This window comes from Anguilla rostrata, chromosome 9 (assembly GCF_018555375.3).
Source record: "Anguilla rostrata isolate EN2019 chromosome 9, ASM1855537v3, whole genome shotgun sequence".
Taxonomy (NCBI): Eukaryota; Metazoa; Chordata; class Actinopteri; order Anguilliformes; family Anguillidae; genus Anguilla; species Anguilla rostrata.
The window spans coordinates 11,762,992-11,780,290 of record NC_057941.1 but is presented as its reverse complement, the minus strand read 5'-3'; the positions used below and the strand labels follow the sequence as shown (position 1 = coordinate 11,780,290).

Sequence of the window (17,299 nt, the reverse complement as noted above, 5' to 3'; positions counted from 1 at the left end):
GAAGTAATTTTATTTATACAACCATTACCATTGTATGAACAACAATTATATTATTTTCTAATAAAATTCACCAGTCTTTCAGCATTTGGTTAGCCTTTGAAATGACTTTTTTTTTCTTGTTTTTTTCCACTGTTTGAGCCTGTCTAAAGGTATGGCCATCACCTGTCCTACTATTCAAAGTAGGACAGGTGATGTCCCCCCCCCCCCCCATTGCCACCCTTTTTAAAAGTTGCCTTAAAATGTATATGTTCGTACAGAACATATACATTGTTCCTCTTTCAAGGCCTGTAGATCTTTTTTAAAGAACTTTATTCCCCACAATGTAATTGTTGACATTTTCCTTTTTAACAATAAAATTGATAAGCTTGATCAAGTTGTATTAATTAAAAAGAGGTCAGAAGTTTTCCTGTTGCTTTGCATGTTCCTTTCAGGAAATTTTCAACCTATGCAAAACCAATGCAATAATTTCCATGTTATAACCAGAGTTGGACTTTGCCACCACCCAAACCATGCAATTGTGTGGGGCCACGGACACTTGGGAGGTCCCCTGCTGGGACCACAAGCAGAAGCCCGTGTATTAACCTTGAATACTGGTAAATACATAGCCGTCATTTCCACAGGGGACGCAACTTTCACAATCCAATGTGAACACGGCACAAGAAACTTGAGAATTCAATCAAAACAAATACTAGCGTGTGTATTACATGCCCTCGAATCAACAACCATATCAGCTTCAGGGTCATTCACTTTTTTAAAATTTACAATAGTCTCTGAACATGTCAAACATTTGCAGAAAACATATTACAAACACTATTAATTAAATAATCTGTGATGCTTTCTTAGGCAGCATGTGTCTTCTTTTTTGATATGCTGGGAAATATGCCTGTGTATGCTGTTGTGTAATGTCAAGTGTCTGTTTTTTATAATATGATGATGCAGAATGATGCAACAAGTAGACTAGTTTGGTGGGGAAAATTGAATAGCAGCTAGTTAGCTAGTGAGGGAGATAGTAAATAGAAGTCTAATTACAATAAAGCCTATCAAAATGCCTTATTTAGAAAAGTAGGTCTCAATGGAGAAAATAGAACAGCAGAAAAGGTAGCCGAAAGGTTGCCAAAGTTGGATGGCTTTTTTAAAAAGCAGTCACAAAACCGCAACTCAACCGTGGCAAAACATCTGTGTGACCACTACCTACAGTTAGGCCACTCAGAAGGGACATATCAGCAACCTTCCCAGCTCAACTGTGGTCATTCCGGACCTGTTTTAGAGCTGAGATTCCTCAGCACAGGTCAGTCAACTTGCAAACATGCTTATAGTGGAACGCCATTGGTGTGAAGTCTACGTTCGGTGTGGTGTGTAGCTAAAGTTACTGCACTGTTATTATTTATGACATTGGCTGTCACAGTAGCAATAGCGGAGCACTCATTTCCTAAATTAGAATTAATCAAGAACTATATGTGAGGGGTAGTATAGGGCAGGAGAGACTGAATGGACTACATTTTCTATCGAGAGTGTCAGAGCCGGGGAGCTGAATTTGAAGAAGATTGTTTAAAATTTTGCATAAGGCAAGGATGCCCTTCAAAGTAAGTAGACAAAGTGGTCTTCAAGGGGAATGGTGTTTCCAAGGGGCCGCATTGCTGCAGTCGATCAGAACCGATCTACCCCCACCCCAAATCACAGGCTGCTGTGTTCTGCCCATCCCCCCACCCCCCATGTTCAAAAATAAAAGTGGCATCCATAGAAAACATTTGATTTTATAAACCAAATACATCCTGTCTCAATGTGTAGTTACAAAAGCCAAGAGTAAGTATGATTGTTAAGACACATTAGAGGTCCATTAGGCATACAATACAGTTCTTGACTCACTCACATGCAAGCTAAAATAGGTGATAAGACAGTAGTATGTTTATGAAGATGAAGCTACCAAAAATATACACACATGCAGGGTAGACAGGTCACAGTTTTCTCCTCCGTTCTTGTTGTTTGTTTTCAAAATCTGATTGTAGGATTTGTACAAGCAAAGCAGCCTTTCCACTAGCAAGCAGTGTGGGGTGCCTCTTATAACATGCAGGGGAAGGAGATAGCTGGTTTGTTTAGAAAGCATAACAATTTGACCAATATGGCAGAATTTATGTAACCTATTGTAGCTTTTACAGGAAACTGCTTTGGGGGCCCCAAAACTAAGCTTTGCTTGGGGGCCCCAAAATGGATAAATTCACCACTGGTTATAACCTCTGCAAAGTGACAGCTTTTTGTGAGAAGTCTTAAGCATATGCTGAGAATGGGCTCATTCATTTAAAAAAATAAATAAATAAACCTAATACGTAATTCAAAGGATCATTCTTACAAGAAGTTTTACTATTATGATCACTGATTGCTGTAAGAAGGATGATTTACATTGCTAAAAATCCTTTAATGAGAAGATGTATCTGATCTGACATGGTATTTAATACAGGAGCGACTACATGATTTCATTGGATTCCCCCCCTCTCCAGAGACCTGCCATTGCTGTCGACCAAGAAAGTTAGTATGGTTTTGTTTAAAGGCAACATGCATAATAGTGATAAATATGATATAGCCTACATGTTAATACTCTTTATATCCAGTCCTCTTGGCTTTGTCTTTTCTTTGCATCTTGTGTGTCAAGCATTGAAGGCACTGAGAACGTTTAAGTAAACACACTAGGATGACTTTCGTCTCTTGATCATGTCCAGCCGTAGGTTCGCGAAATCCCCGATAACAATATGACCGTTTAGGGGTGGTTACGTGTCGATTAGCGCTCGAAGAGACTGAGGGCGCACCATATTTATGTGCAATGTTCCTGCTTCCCTTCAGTGCTTTTAACGATTGGCAGAAACACTAAAAGCAACGGCCACAATCCGACCGACTTGCAACCCTGAACACAGAGTTGATATATAGTTACTTTAAATCAATATGCCCTGGCAGGCACCCTCACCATGAGCGCACATCTAATCCAAGCATACGCGATATAGTATGGTCTTTCGTTCGACCACAGCGAGAATTATATCAGCCTTACTTTGGGAAGTCGCGAGCACGAGAGTTAAAACTGTGCAGTAAATATGTGACTTTCTGTGTTTGATCACACGGTATAGCCTATTATAAAATCACAAATAATATCATGTTTAACTATTTTCAGGGTAGTCGTTCTAAAACACCGCACTTTACTCGCCCTGCATACTCTCATGCATCCATCTGCCCTTACACATAAACACACAAATCAGTAAATTAAAATCATAAGGTTATTTCGAAATTAAACAAAAACGTCGGTTATCCTGTTGCTGCTGTATGCCGGCCTTAATGAGTGCTCAAATTGATTCTTTTCCAGTGCGTCTGATATTTTATTATTTTTTTAAATGTAGGAATAGAATATACACTAGTTTAAATCAAACAAAGCACACTCCCAAAATCATGAAAACTTTGCAACTTACCTGAAATTGTGTATCCTTTAATCAGCCAATCAACATGGACTGCTTCGTTTTCTCTGTGGTATTTCCAGTTCAGAAGTGTGCTAGTTGATAGTGCATCGGCTCATCTCATATTCTTTCCCATGTATGTCATTTGCATTCTGGGAATATGTGTTATATTACATTATAACTGCAGAACTATATTTAGTTATAAATATAGTTGGGCAAATAATTATAAATTACTAGTTTGATTACGTTCCATACCAAATCTATATATCATGCAAAGGTGATTATTCACGTCCGCGTTAGTTGATTGCGCGCTTCGGTCAAAAGACATTCGGAGACTTGCCTATTTACTCTGGAGGCAAAAAAGCAACTTCCCACTTTCCGAAATCCTGGACTCTTAGGTACAAGGGAGTTTCTCCTTCCCTTTCTCCTCCGTATTTAAACCTTCTCCGTTCTTGTATCATCCCCATAAGCCGAGTCGTTCATTTTGCTACATAAAAGCTCCACGTCTGATTTTCAGCGTTGGAATTCCTGTGTTTCTGTTCAAGTGTCTGAAGCGAAGAGATGCGCGAGTTGTCAGTCCCTGAAACCTCTAGCTCACGCGCTCATTAACTGGCATCTAAACCCAGTTACACAGGGAACATTATCCAGCAGAAATTAGTTCTACGGTTTTATTTCAGGCCACGTGTCTCCACTGACATACTTGTACTGTACAAATGATAACAAAAATAGCTTTAAGAAAGCGAGTAGGGATTCGCAGTTTAATATCTTTTATTATTATTTATATCTTTTATGTACTACCTATCGCCTCCTTGTGGTTGGGATGGATGTCAGTCCAAAAATGTTTTCATTTTTACGCAATGAAGGTGAATTTGTGATCCTGGACTTCGAATTGTTTAACACAGGGCTCATTCAGCATTAATCCAACACTACCACTTTGTCTTGAATTAAGGCTACAGACAGGCAACCGACATCTGTGCGGACACATATTTTCATACGAGACTATTATTTTTGTCAACCTTGGAATTTAACAAATACACATTGTGCTGATGGGAGTTCCTTTAGTCAGAAAAAACTTAACGTAGCGAAATGGCGACTGGAAAATACTATTTAAAATAGAAAATAATAGTACTCTATCAAATCTATCATAAAAAATGAATACCGTAGCCCTGTGCATCGTATCAGCATTGTAGTAGTTGTATTGTGTATATTATGTATTGCTTATAAATCATAGCCGAACATGTGATCTATTTAATCAATCCAATGAGGGGTGTAAAAATTTGAGCTACAGTGCTATGAAGAACTCGCGTATTCGTCATTCCGCTTCCTTATTTCTATTATTGCATATTTGTCATACTGAATGATTTCAGATCATTAGACAAAATGTAATATCAGACAAAGGGAACCTGTGTAAACACAAAACACAATTTTGAAACTATTATTCATTTAATTAAAAAAAGATATCTTTGTACATTGTACGTAAGAAATAGTAAAACAAAAGCACTTCATAATTTCACCATAATTGCAAGACATGAAGTGACATGAAGTTGGATTACCTCAAAAGTAGATTTTAAACAGAAGCAGTTTCCAGATCCAAAAATAACCACATTAGCCCACAGCTTTGAGCCAGGCTTAATGAAGTACACATTAATTGAAGCATTAATCTGATTTGAGTGACAGTCCATCCCAATAGGATTTGACTAGTTGTTTAATTACATCTGGACTTTATTTGAGGTCTGTGAATACTTGGACATAAACTAATACCGTACCACCAAGACTCCAGCTGTGTGGGTCAGATTATTCATTTATCAATGGTGAAAATTATTAGAATTAAAAAAGAAAAGGATGACTCATAATATGAAGTAATAAAGTAGTCAACATGTTAAAATGTGCTTTGGACATATTACATATTTATGTGAAGGAAAAACCAAAGGAGGACTTAAGCATGACCATCAAAACTTGATCAGTTGGGGTCATATAAACCGAGAATAATCTACTTCAAAATTTATTACAGATCTAAACAAATCACATCTGAGGTCCTTTACTGACAGTGACAGATACGCTTACTTAATGTTAATGAACTATGGACTATGATCAGCCATACAGACATTTTAAAAACATTTTCCACTTCTAAAATCCTGTGACATTTCAAATTAAATTGTATTTCAGACATTCTTTTCCCTTTCTCGTACTGCATATAAAGTCATGCAGTTTCTATTCAATTTTGTGTCTTGTCTCACTGAAGGATAAATGAATAACTAAGAATACCGCATAGCTCAGTGGGCTGAGTCAAGTGTTTAAACATGCATTTTTTCAGTATACTGTGAGAGAGTGCAGAATTCAGTCAGTTCTTCCAGCACCGGGAGTGATATTTTGTCAGAAAGAAATTTCTATACCCACCACTTAAATCACTTCAGAGAGAGGAAGCGAGGTGCAGCTGTCCTAAGAATGAGCAGAGGTATCATGGGTAATGGGGTTCAGGAGAGAGGGGTGCCCTGTGCACCTTTAAATATACTCTACACTGTAAATATACCATACACATGACAGACATACACTCTTTCTTCTGATATGGATGCATGGTGTTAGGCCCCATCCCATTTTCTCATATGGTTTTTGATATGTGCGTTTTGTTCGGTGGTCGTGCGAAACGCAACATCCTAACATGGTTTTGATGGTTTTAAGAGAAGCTCTGTATTCAATCTTTTATTAAGTGATGTCTTTGTTGTTGTCGACGGACTGTTCTTGCTGACAGTCTGATCACGTCCTGCATTGACATTTTCAGTCACCTGAAGAAGAGTTGCTCTTCTGTTTTTCCTTACATATCACACTAATGCACAAGCATCACAGTCACCAAATGTGCGCTTTCGATCACAATTTCTGACCTTATTCACTCATGTGCTTCCCATATATCTAAATGCAGATGTCACATTAGTCCCTGTCCCTACTGAAACACGTCAGCCGAGCAATCTTTGTGACTGAAGGAAAAAACCTCAATAAATGAGTGGAGAAACATAATGAATGCAGATGCTTCCATACAGGTGTACTGCATGATACAATTAAGTAATTAACATGCTCTGTGGCATGTGTAAAAATGCTGAGCAGGTCCACTTGACCTTGATTTTGCATCAAGATGAGAAGAGGAAAAGATCAAAGTGACTTTGAAAGAGGGTTCATTATTGAGGCACGGATGGCAGGAGCTTCAATCACAAAGACTGCTCAACTGGCTAGTGTTTCAATAGGAACAGTGACTAAAGTGACATCTGCATTTAGATCTATGGGAAAGATATCAGTAAATACGGTTGGACATTGTGGTCAAAAGCATACATTTGATGACCGTGATGCTCGTGTAATAGTGCAATATGCAAGGAAAAACAGAAGAGAAATGCTTCCTCAGGGGACTGAGAATGTCAGCAAAAACAGTCCATTGACATAGAAAGGGATATTATAGTAGGGTTGCAGTGCATAAACCCCTCATTACAAAGACAAATGCACATTTGAGAGTTCAGTCATGCAAAAACCATAGACACTAGTCTAGAGATGTGGAAAAAAGTGATATAGTCACGAGTCATCCTTCACCATATTCTCAACAAGTGTGCATGTATGGCATACACCAATAGAATGGTACAGGCCTGAATGCTTGGCCCCTACAGTAAGAGGGTCCAGTGGCTCTGTTATGCTGTGGGGGGCATTTTCCTGGCCTGGATTGGGTCCACTTGTCCCTGTAGTGGGAAGAGTCACTGAAAATCGATTAAAAGTTATTTTTAGTGATCACCTTTATCCTATGATATGAAAACATTTCTATCCTGATGGGACTGGTCTCTATTAGGATGACAATGCCCCCATCCTCAGAGCATGAGGGGTCACTGAATGGTTTGATGAGTATGAAAGTGATGTGAATCATATGCTATGGCCTTCGCAGTCACCAGATCTCAACCCAATTTAATCTATTGGAGATTTTGGACTGGCATGTTAAGACAGCACTCACCACCATCATCTAAACACCATATGAGAGAATATCTTTTGGAAGAATGGTGTTCCATCCCTCTCCAGTAGAGTTCCAGAGTCTTGTAGAATCTATGCCAAGGTGCATTGAAGCTGTTCTGGTGGCTCGTGTTGGGCCAACACTTTACTAAGACACTTTATGTTGGTTTTTCCTTTAGTTTGTCACTCGTCTGTATTTCTTTGAGTTCACTGTTACTTTTGGCTCAATCTTGAATTGGAAATACGGAGGTTGCCTGATAGTTCAATTGAATTGTACTTTATTTTTGAGCAGCTGTAGGCTGCAATGTACCACATATGGCCAATTGATTGGAGTATGAGCTAGAAACCTGATTGCTTTGAACTTGAGGCAATTATGCAAATAGATCCTTTCACATTTTGCATTAATTGACCACTTACAGAACCACTGAAAGAACACTTACAGATGTCAATGAAAAACAGCAAAAAACTTGTTTATTTTATTCATTTTTATTTGACCTTTCCACTATCTGCGTTTGGAAATGATGCAACAGGCTAATGGGGTGCAGCTGGGGGCAACTGACAATAAGACTTGTGGGGAGGAATAAATGGGGCCAAAAATGTGACCAATTTTAGTTCTGTGCTGTGTAGTGAAATGCAAGGTTGTAAAGTGTGTTTGTTTATTATCGTTGTCCTGTGTTGTGTAGTACGGCGTTGTGCAGTGTAGTATTGCGTAGTTTTGCATTGTGTTGTACAGTGTAGTGCTGTGTATTTTTAGGTGGTGTTGTGCATTTGTAGTGTTGTGTTGTTTTGGGCTGTGTTAGTGTACTGTTGTGTCCTTTTGAGTTGTGTTTTGTCTGTCGTGCTCATGTTCTGTGTGACGAAAACTCATCTGAATGCACTCAATCATTCACTGCTACTATGAACAGTTAAATAAACAAACATGGGTGGTTATACTTAATACTCTCGCGGTGCTGTCAGGTGACTGGGTGGATACCAGTGGAGGGGAATATAGGTAATGGGGAACCTCTGACAAAATATGAAGTGAATAAACTGATGCAAAATCAGCAGCTTACAGATCTATGTTGAAATACAGAAACCATCAAATGATACCTTTTGTACATGTCTAGTGTGATGGAAGCACTGATTGCAGCAATAGCAGATTTTGCACCAGAATTTCTATTTCTGATGACCTAATCGTATTTCTCAGAATTAAATGAAGTTCTGTTTAAAACACTATGTGTGCACATTTGACATGCAATTTTTTGTCAAGCAAGTTTAAAGAAAAAAAAGATTAATTGGCATAATGAGTGTACACTTTACTTCATGTCATTAGCATGTAATTGACCAATTGAGCATGAGGCCTTTGGATCTTTATTATTCCTCCACTTCAGTCCTACAGATGATGAGCAGTAATGAAATTAGAGCTTGTGTTCACCCACACTGCTCTCGGCATTGCTATTCCTGACAAGCTGCGCTACCTTCCAGCTTCCTCACCCCAGCTGCTGACATGGCAGTAATGTACTGTCAGGGACGAATCCCTCCCTGCCTTGAATTAACCCATTTTTCTTTTAGTCTTTTGCAGGTATCCACCAAATCACCAACAGAAGACGAACAAGGAAAGTAGAAAAAAACAGGGAAACTTTATACAAATAGCAAGAAAACTCAAGGCTCTGTCAAGCCATATATGCACCGTTTGCCATTATCTCGCTGCTTATGTCATAAACAGCTGATCAGCATTCTAAACCATTGACACTTTTGCATTCTACACAGCCGGAAGCTGACATGTTGCTAAAGCAATATAGAATGCTGGGTGAAGATGGGTTTCTGGGACGGGCAGCTTTACAGCTCAGCTGTGCACGGAAACCTGGGGCAGCGTATTCAGTATTGATAAAACAATCCCAAATTGGTGATTTCAAAAGCTAAAATGGATAAGGACACTTGTTTTACATTGAATATCATAGTAACATCAACACTGAGCTAACTAAGCAGTTTGGTGTATATGCAACATTTATTCAATATATTTAAGTAATGTTATACTATGTTAGAATCTCATTACATAAGAGTGGAAAGTCATCAATTGCACACACAAAAATAACTGTGCTGTTTAAAGAAGTTTAGGCATTGATGGCTTTTCATACATAGGCACTCAATTGAAAGAAGACAGCTTTGCTATGATTTTGTTACAACCATAGATATAGCTGGAGTTTTGAAGCAAATGGAGTAGGTGGCTAGCTAGCTATCCATGATGGAACTGCGAGACTATTTTGACCAAGATTAAATAGAATTTTGATACTAAGGAATTGTATAATTCCTCAAAAATTCCTCTTGTATTGTTTTTGCTACTCAGTGAGCAGTGTTTTCACCACTGTATTGGTATACCTCCGGGCTATTGCTGGCTTTATCTTGTTGCTCTGATGGAACACAAATTTCTGGTGGTGAAATAAGATATTTTATCAACACCCAGATGGGCTACTGTCAGGTATGTCATGCTTCAGGGGTATATTTGCAGAAGAAACTACAGAGAGGGGGTGCTTGTTAAATGGTGGACCAGAATGAAAATAGTGGCACTGTATTTAGAATCGTTGTAGCGTATAATAAAGCTAGAGCACAGAGTTTGTTGTTTACACTCATAGTTTAGTTGCAAGAGCAATGAATGAAAGTTGAGCAATCTAGGCATGCCAGGGTGCCGACTCTTAGGGGGTTTGCACAAAGAGGTTAATTGTCTAAAAGTAAGCCAATTGTCTCCTGAGTGTCTAGTGGGGCCCATGCTTTATTTCTACAGTGAAATTAATTTGATAGCTCTAAAGGGCTGCATCTATCCTTAATTCTATTTTTTTAGTGGAACATATTTATTTATTAATAAGCATTAAACGTTTTTTGGGTTTTATAAGACTGTTTTATGTGTTTTTATTATCACTCAAGATAAACTAGGTTGCTATGAATTATTTATGAACCTTCCAAAATCACCCTATGGGCATGGAGCAGAGGTTGCTATGGGGTAACATTTCCTATATAGTATATAAGGGCCATTCAGTTCTATTTTGGTTTGTTTCTCGTTTATCCTCCCTTACAGAACACCTGTTAAGTTTACTTGTTGCATGTGAAAAATTTAATCAGAAGATACAGTAGCTCACTTGAGGGAAGATTTATCCAAAGCTTTTGACACTGAATTGTGCAATAATGAAGCATAGACCTCTCAGTATAGGACCATCAGAACAAACTGTCTGTTGGTTTAAAAATTATTTATCAGGCAGATCACAGTGTGTGCAGGCTGAAGATATAACCTCTAGCTCCCTAAGCATATTTAAGGGTGTGCCACAGGGAACAGTCCTGGGGCCACTCCTTTTCACTATTAATATTAACAGTGTTGGTCATAATGTATCCAATGCAAGCCATCATTTTTATGCTGACGATACTGTTATATATTGCTCTGCTCCTACAGAGAATCAGGCTCTTTGCCCACTACCACTTCCTTTTAATACTGTACAAAGTACCATTCATGATCTGAAACTTGTTTTGAATGTAGACAATTCTTGGTCTACTTCTACCTTATTTATGTATTCATATACAAAACTGTAGGACATTACTGTTTACGTTCCCAGCAACTCCTCTTGCTTTACGTTCCGTTGCCTGTGTTCTCCAGGACACTCTTGAAAAAGCCATTTTTAATCTTAAGCCGCGTTTCCACCGCAGGAACTATACCCCGGAACTAGGAACCTTTTGAGGAACGTAGTGCGTTTCCACCGCAGGAACTAGGGTCTAAATTTAGTTCTGGGGGCTTTGTTTTACCCCCCAAAACGTTCCTGCTCGGGGGGTAGTACTTTCCGAAAGTACAGGAACCTTTTGGGTGGAGCTTGCAGCGCTGAACATTTCTGATTGGTCGAGTACTCGTAGCATTTGTGTTGTATTTATTTTCCGCCATTACCCGCCATGTTTGAAAATATGCAGCGGCAAACCAATTTATTTTCATAATAACTTCAAATCAAACTTGTATGTTATGCGGCGCAGTAGCCTACTTTTGATTATAGCCTGTCAACGTCTTGGAATTATAACGTGTGCTCTTCTGTTCTTTTCTTGCTTTAGTATTCGTTTTATAAAATGCTAAGCATTCGTGCTGGGACAGCATACCAAAACATTCAAACGGATTAATTCGGTTGCTGAATATTTTCTTCCGGATTTTCTTTGTTAGTCCGTTGTAATTGACTCAAAACGTTTGATACAGTTATGTGAGGTATGCGGTAGTTCTGCATAATTAACATTGGTGATACAGTACAAGCAAACTGGAAATCACCTTCCGCACTTTTTATCCGGGTAAAATAACAGGTTAATTCTAGTAATCTTCCCTTTAGCTTTTTCAGACTGCCGTAATTTTACCCAATTTTACTGCCATTTTTCAATTCCACAAAAAGACCAGGAAGACTATGGACTCATTTATGGTGCATGGTTCGCATCTGGAGGGCATACTTCGCTGCTCGGCTAGCAGTAACTTCGAAGGAAAGCAAACGGTGGCTGTACCACTACTAATTTACATTTTCACGCAAGTCCGAGTTTTCGTTCTATTCTTGTCATTTTGCGATTAGCCTATATGGAATTGACGACGAGAAAGTAATAAAACAGCAAATTGTTTACAACGTGTGCATGTTTTCTGCTGTTAATGAATGTGTTTGAGAGGATATATGAAAATCAATAAATACAAAAGTAACCATATATAGTCATTGTTGGTAACCCGTTGTATATAAGTGGAATAAACCCCTCCGGGCTGTCCCGGTTATTAGAAAATAATGTAGGCTACTTCGGTGGTAGTATGGGGTTCCAGAAGAAATTATATGACAGATGGACCGACGACAACGTCAGTGGGCTAATTTGCCTAATCTTCGCGGTACTTTAGACCCCGGTGGAAACGCAGACAACCATTGGCTGAAGGAACCTTTTAGTTCCTGGTAAAGTAGTTCCTGGGACTGAAAGTTCCGGGTAATTTTGGTGGAAACGCGGCTTTAATGAGGTATTTCTGGTTAAATAAAGGTTCAATAATAATAAAATATCCCGCGCATGTACACATTTCTATGATTACATTACTATTATTTGGTAGACGATTCTATACAAAGCAACATATGATAATTTCATACCAGAAGGTTGTTGGAGAAACTACAGAACACAGGTTAGATAAGATACAATTCTCATAAAGTACCAGTTATCCATAGCCATGAACATTAAATTTAGTTCACATGATAATCATAGGCTAAGTTAGTAAAGTTCTGGCAAGTCATAAACTACTAGTGAGGAATGATACAAGCAAATGATACAGAAGAGCTACAACATCATGATGAAGATACAAGTGCAACATAAAAGTGTTATTAGATCAAGATACAAGTGATACATCAGTGATACTAGATTGAGGATAACCCTGCAGAAGTGTAGTCTTAGAGTTAGTCAAGTTGTAGTCTGAAGAGAAGTGTCTTCAGACCACAGCAGAAAATGAGCTGTGACCAGTGGCGCAGGTTTCGTTTGAACATTGGGTGGGACACATCAAGCGGTGGTCTGTTGGTCCTCCCCCAGGAAATTTTGAGCATCAAACACTTCATTTCCTGCATTCTGGTGAATTTGTATGTACCAATTTGTGCCTTTTCTGCATCAATTTATGGTTGAAATGTAAAGGAAAACACAAAAATGCACATATTCTACATATTGTGGGGGAGCTAAGGTTCAAAAGAGATATCGATAGCTAAAACAAACATTTTACAAGACGTGTCCATAACGTTACATAAAACATTGGCTAAAAACATGGGGAGTCACGTTAATTCCCTGCTTAGCAACCGAGTGTAGCTATCGCCAGGTAGTTTTCTTTTAGTTTTAGTTAAGTGAACATCACATTCAGACAGTGTACCGACAGCTATTAACTAGCTAGCTACTTATCATACTATCAGATATCATAGTTAATACATTGACAACTAGCTAGCTAACATTGACGTTAGCTGGCATATTGATAGGTAATGTTACAAATATAAGATTACCGTTACCGTTCTTTCCAACCGCTGTGAGTCACTGACTTTAGCTGAAGTTTTTCCGACCGTGAAAACTGCCTGGCTTGTTTACATTTTGGACAGATGCAAAATGGGAAAATCTATCGCTGTTTCCGTCGCAGAACTTTCGACACAAGCAAAATCGGAAGCGCTATCCTAAAATTTCTTCTTACCATTTTTAGTTCTATAAGGGTTATGGGAAGTGAAGTTCTTGGTTTGATCGGCTTGAGCAATCACCTCTATTTGTTGACTACATATCCCATTTAGCACGGATGGCAGGAAGTGAAAGTCACCCTGCTGCAACAGAGCAACGCGGTCAAGCTGGCGTGTAGGGTTGAATTATCTCCTGCAGATAGGACGGGGCTGTCCTGTTGGCTGTTCTTTATGATCACCCGGTACCACGTGAGTTCACTTTCAAAGATACAAAAGAGAAAGGGTTGAGCAGTTCTGCTGAATTAGTGAGTAGAAGTTTTACAATGGTGGCTCCACTCAAAAAATAAATAAATAGAAAAAAATTACAATAAGAGGTGTGGTGGTGACAGAATAACAGGACTTTTCCAGAAGTGCTCTTTATCTTTAAATAACTAAAGTCTCAAGGAGACACCAGTACAAAGCCTCAAGAGCGCTCCAGGCAAGGAATGTTCTTTGTTTTCTCCAGAAATCATTTTGATTATTCTTGCATTTTGAAAAGCTTGATAAAGATGTGCACATGGAAAGAACTGAGTAAAGCAATTTGATATGCTGACAACAGCTGACAGCTTACAAATTTCCTCATGCAGTTAGTACAAAATTAAACTCGATGATAGGGCAAAGACAAAGTCACTTTGATTCAAAAAGATACCATCACTTCCTAGTTTAATTGAATGAGAATATTCATATTTGTAGATCTGATTATGGATGGCATGCCATAATTTTGCTTGATTAGTGTAGATGTAAAGCATTTGATTTTAATGTAACATTGAATATGTTTTGTTCAACAGGATTCTGAGATGGAAAAAATGTATCATATAAAATAGGTCTACAAATAAATACAAAAAAATTGTGGCGTTTACATTATACTTTTCTCTCCCAACTTTCAATAATGTGCAGTGCAAGGAGTATACAGTGTTACAAATGTTTCTGAGAGCTACCCAAACAGCATTTTACTTTGGAATGGGAAAAAAAACTGCATTAAAGCAGTCATTCAAGTTCACTATGCTAACCAAAATACATTCTAAATACATACAGATTGTATCCATAAGAAGCCCAAAGAAGTTAAGTCTTGAAATAAGTGGAAGAACAGAAGCTCTGAAACCTGGAATAACTGTAGTTTCTTTGGAAATAAGCTAGTTATGACGTTGGGATAACGGATGTCACACTTAACAAGGTTCAGATTGTGACAAGACAACTGGTCGAATGATAGCGTAGACCAGGGGTGCCCGATACGATTGCGATCGATTGCGATCAACCAGTCGATCGTAGAGGTCATGCTGGTAGATTGCCTCGTAAATGGTAAATAGACTGCATTTATATAGCGCTTTTATCCAAAGCGCTTTACAATTGATGCCTCTCATTCGCCAGAGCAGTTGGGGGTTAGGTGGTTAGGGGTTAGGGGACTTGCTCAAGGACACTTCGGCACGCCCAGGGCGGGGTATGAACCGGCAACCCTCCGACGGCCAGACAATCGGTCTTACCTCCCGAGCTATGTCGCTCCGTCATTTTAAAAAAACGGGTCCCATTTTCATCTCATTTCCCTACAGTTTCTGCCTGACAGACAGGTAGCCTACGCTTGATTGACGTGAAATGTGGACAATCTGCTGCTGTTAAGCGTTAAACGTGTCCATTCATTTGTGATATGGTTACGTAAATGTCCAATATTACGAAATAGCAACACGATAACTTGCATTTTATGTGGGGTAGAGCAGTTGTGACACAATAAATCAGGTCCATTTTAGGCAGAAAATTTCACTTTGAATATACAACGGACAATGGTGTTAATCTAAAATCTGGGATTTATGATATTGGTGTCATGATTACATTTTTTTGCCAGTACAGGTTTCTATTCAATTTGGCTTATATTTTTACGTAATAGTCACAAACCTTTCCAATGCAATTGGCACAGGACAATCATGGTGGTGACATGATCTGGTCAATTTTAGGTTTTGCTTTCAATATCCAATGGACAACGGTGTTTTAAATCTAAACTGGGCTATTCTTTGTTCACTAATGATGCTCTTCCAACGATTTTATTTTTGTGCCAATACAGCTACCCTACAATTGTAGCTACTTGATTTTAGAAATAGAAACTACTCACATGGTACTGGAAAATGTAGGCTAGTTAAGCTAGTAGCTCTGCCAAACACTAGATATAGAACTCTACTACACACACACACACACACACACACTCACACACACAAAAATGTTGGCTAGTGGTTGAACGCAGTAGGCTATTATTAAGTAGACTTGAAAAATAAATAGTTGGATTTACTAAAAAAAAAAAAAAAATTGTTGGATGTTGCACGCACTTAATAACCACCTATCGGGACAATCCTGACTGCATAAGCCAGTCGGATAGGTTCGGAACAGTAGTGCATAGGCCTTGCGAGTTGCGACGTTACGCCCTAAAGTTTTTCTTATGATGTGGTCCTGATTAGAAAAAAACAATTGGGAGCCCTCAACTCGTATAATGTACACCCGCCCTCAGGCAACAGTACTTGAAAAAACAATGTTTTCTTGCTTGGTAATGTTTTCCCTTTGTGTCATAAACCATGAGAGGTAATTTATTTGGGAGAGGTTTACTGAAAAGATGTTTGTTATGAGATTGTTGATTGAAATACAATTCCATTTGTAAAAGGTACAATTCTGCAGTTATTAATAAACTATGCCTGGGAAAAACTGATAGGGGAAAAATACATTTATAATTTAGTTTATAATAGTTTAATTTTGTATTATTTTGTATATTTACATGCACACATGCACGCATGCACGCACACACACACACACACACACACACTCAATGGGTTTAATTAAGGTAGATGTCTGCTTATCATCTAACTGTTCCAGTACTTCTTTTCCCATTGAGCTGAGATCATGGTCAGACTTTTTCAATCTATGTGTGCAAAAGAAACGCTTTTTGCTGAGATGTGTCCATGATGTCAGAGATGAAAGAGTAGTTAAAATTTGTAAACACCAATAGCATATTTGTTCAGGGCAAGTGGAAAAAAAACATTGAGATGTAGAAGTTGAGAACAAGTCCACCTTTCCTGTAAATATGTCCTTGAGTAAAGAAATGGTACTTTGAGAAGAATGCTATTTGGATACCAGGGTAGTAATATCCTCTGTGATATAATAAATGTTGCACATGAGCACAAATGTAGCATATAAGCTACTGTCTTGTTAGTATGCAGTATTAAGATAATGTGATCAATTCCTCCAGACTTCCTTTACAATAACAGGATGCAGTATAGCATTCTTATGGAGGATAAAGCAGCACAGACCTTCCTGTGGTCACCTCCTCTTAAAGCCTGCCTTTACAATTACTTAAATCTCCATTCAGAGATTTCAGCATTAATTTCTCTTCTTATATCCAACCCTTTGCAGAAATGAATTACACTGTTTCTGTTTAAATCGCATCCATTTTTTCTGTGTGCACCACTTAATTGCCAGTGTAGCTGTAATTTCCCATACTGTAGACCTACCAGCATAACTGTTCATCTTCACATAATTTATGCACACACAAAGACAAATCCTATTCATAATCATAATAATGTTATGCCTTCCATGTCTCCTTTGCAGATGAGATGTCCATGCAAAGCAAATAACTTGTTTCCCTTCCTATATTTTTCATGGCCTCTGTCAAAAATTCCAATGAACATTAATTTGACAGCTAATCCCTGAATATTTATAGTA

At 38.4% G+C, this 17,299-nt stretch overlaps 1 protein-coding gene across 2 annotated transcripts in view; it reads right to left on the bottom strand.

Annotated features, from left to right (window-relative positions):
- The window catches only part of LOC135262952 (X-linked interleukin-1 receptor accessory protein-like 2), a 151,653-nt gene extending 137,306 nt beyond the window's left edge, over nt 1-14,347 (bottom strand). Inside the window, exon 1 of one of the 2 annotated variants that reach the window (XM_064350418.1) lies at nt 13,409-14,347. The gene's annotated coding sequence lies outside the window, so the exon portion shown is untranslated. Of the gene's footprint in view, nt 1-3,449; nt 3,545-13,408 lie in introns of those variants that run through there. The other variant, XM_064350419.1, reaches the window with a different exon arrangement.
- Between the last annotated feature and the right edge of the window lie 2,952 nt (nt 14,348-17,299).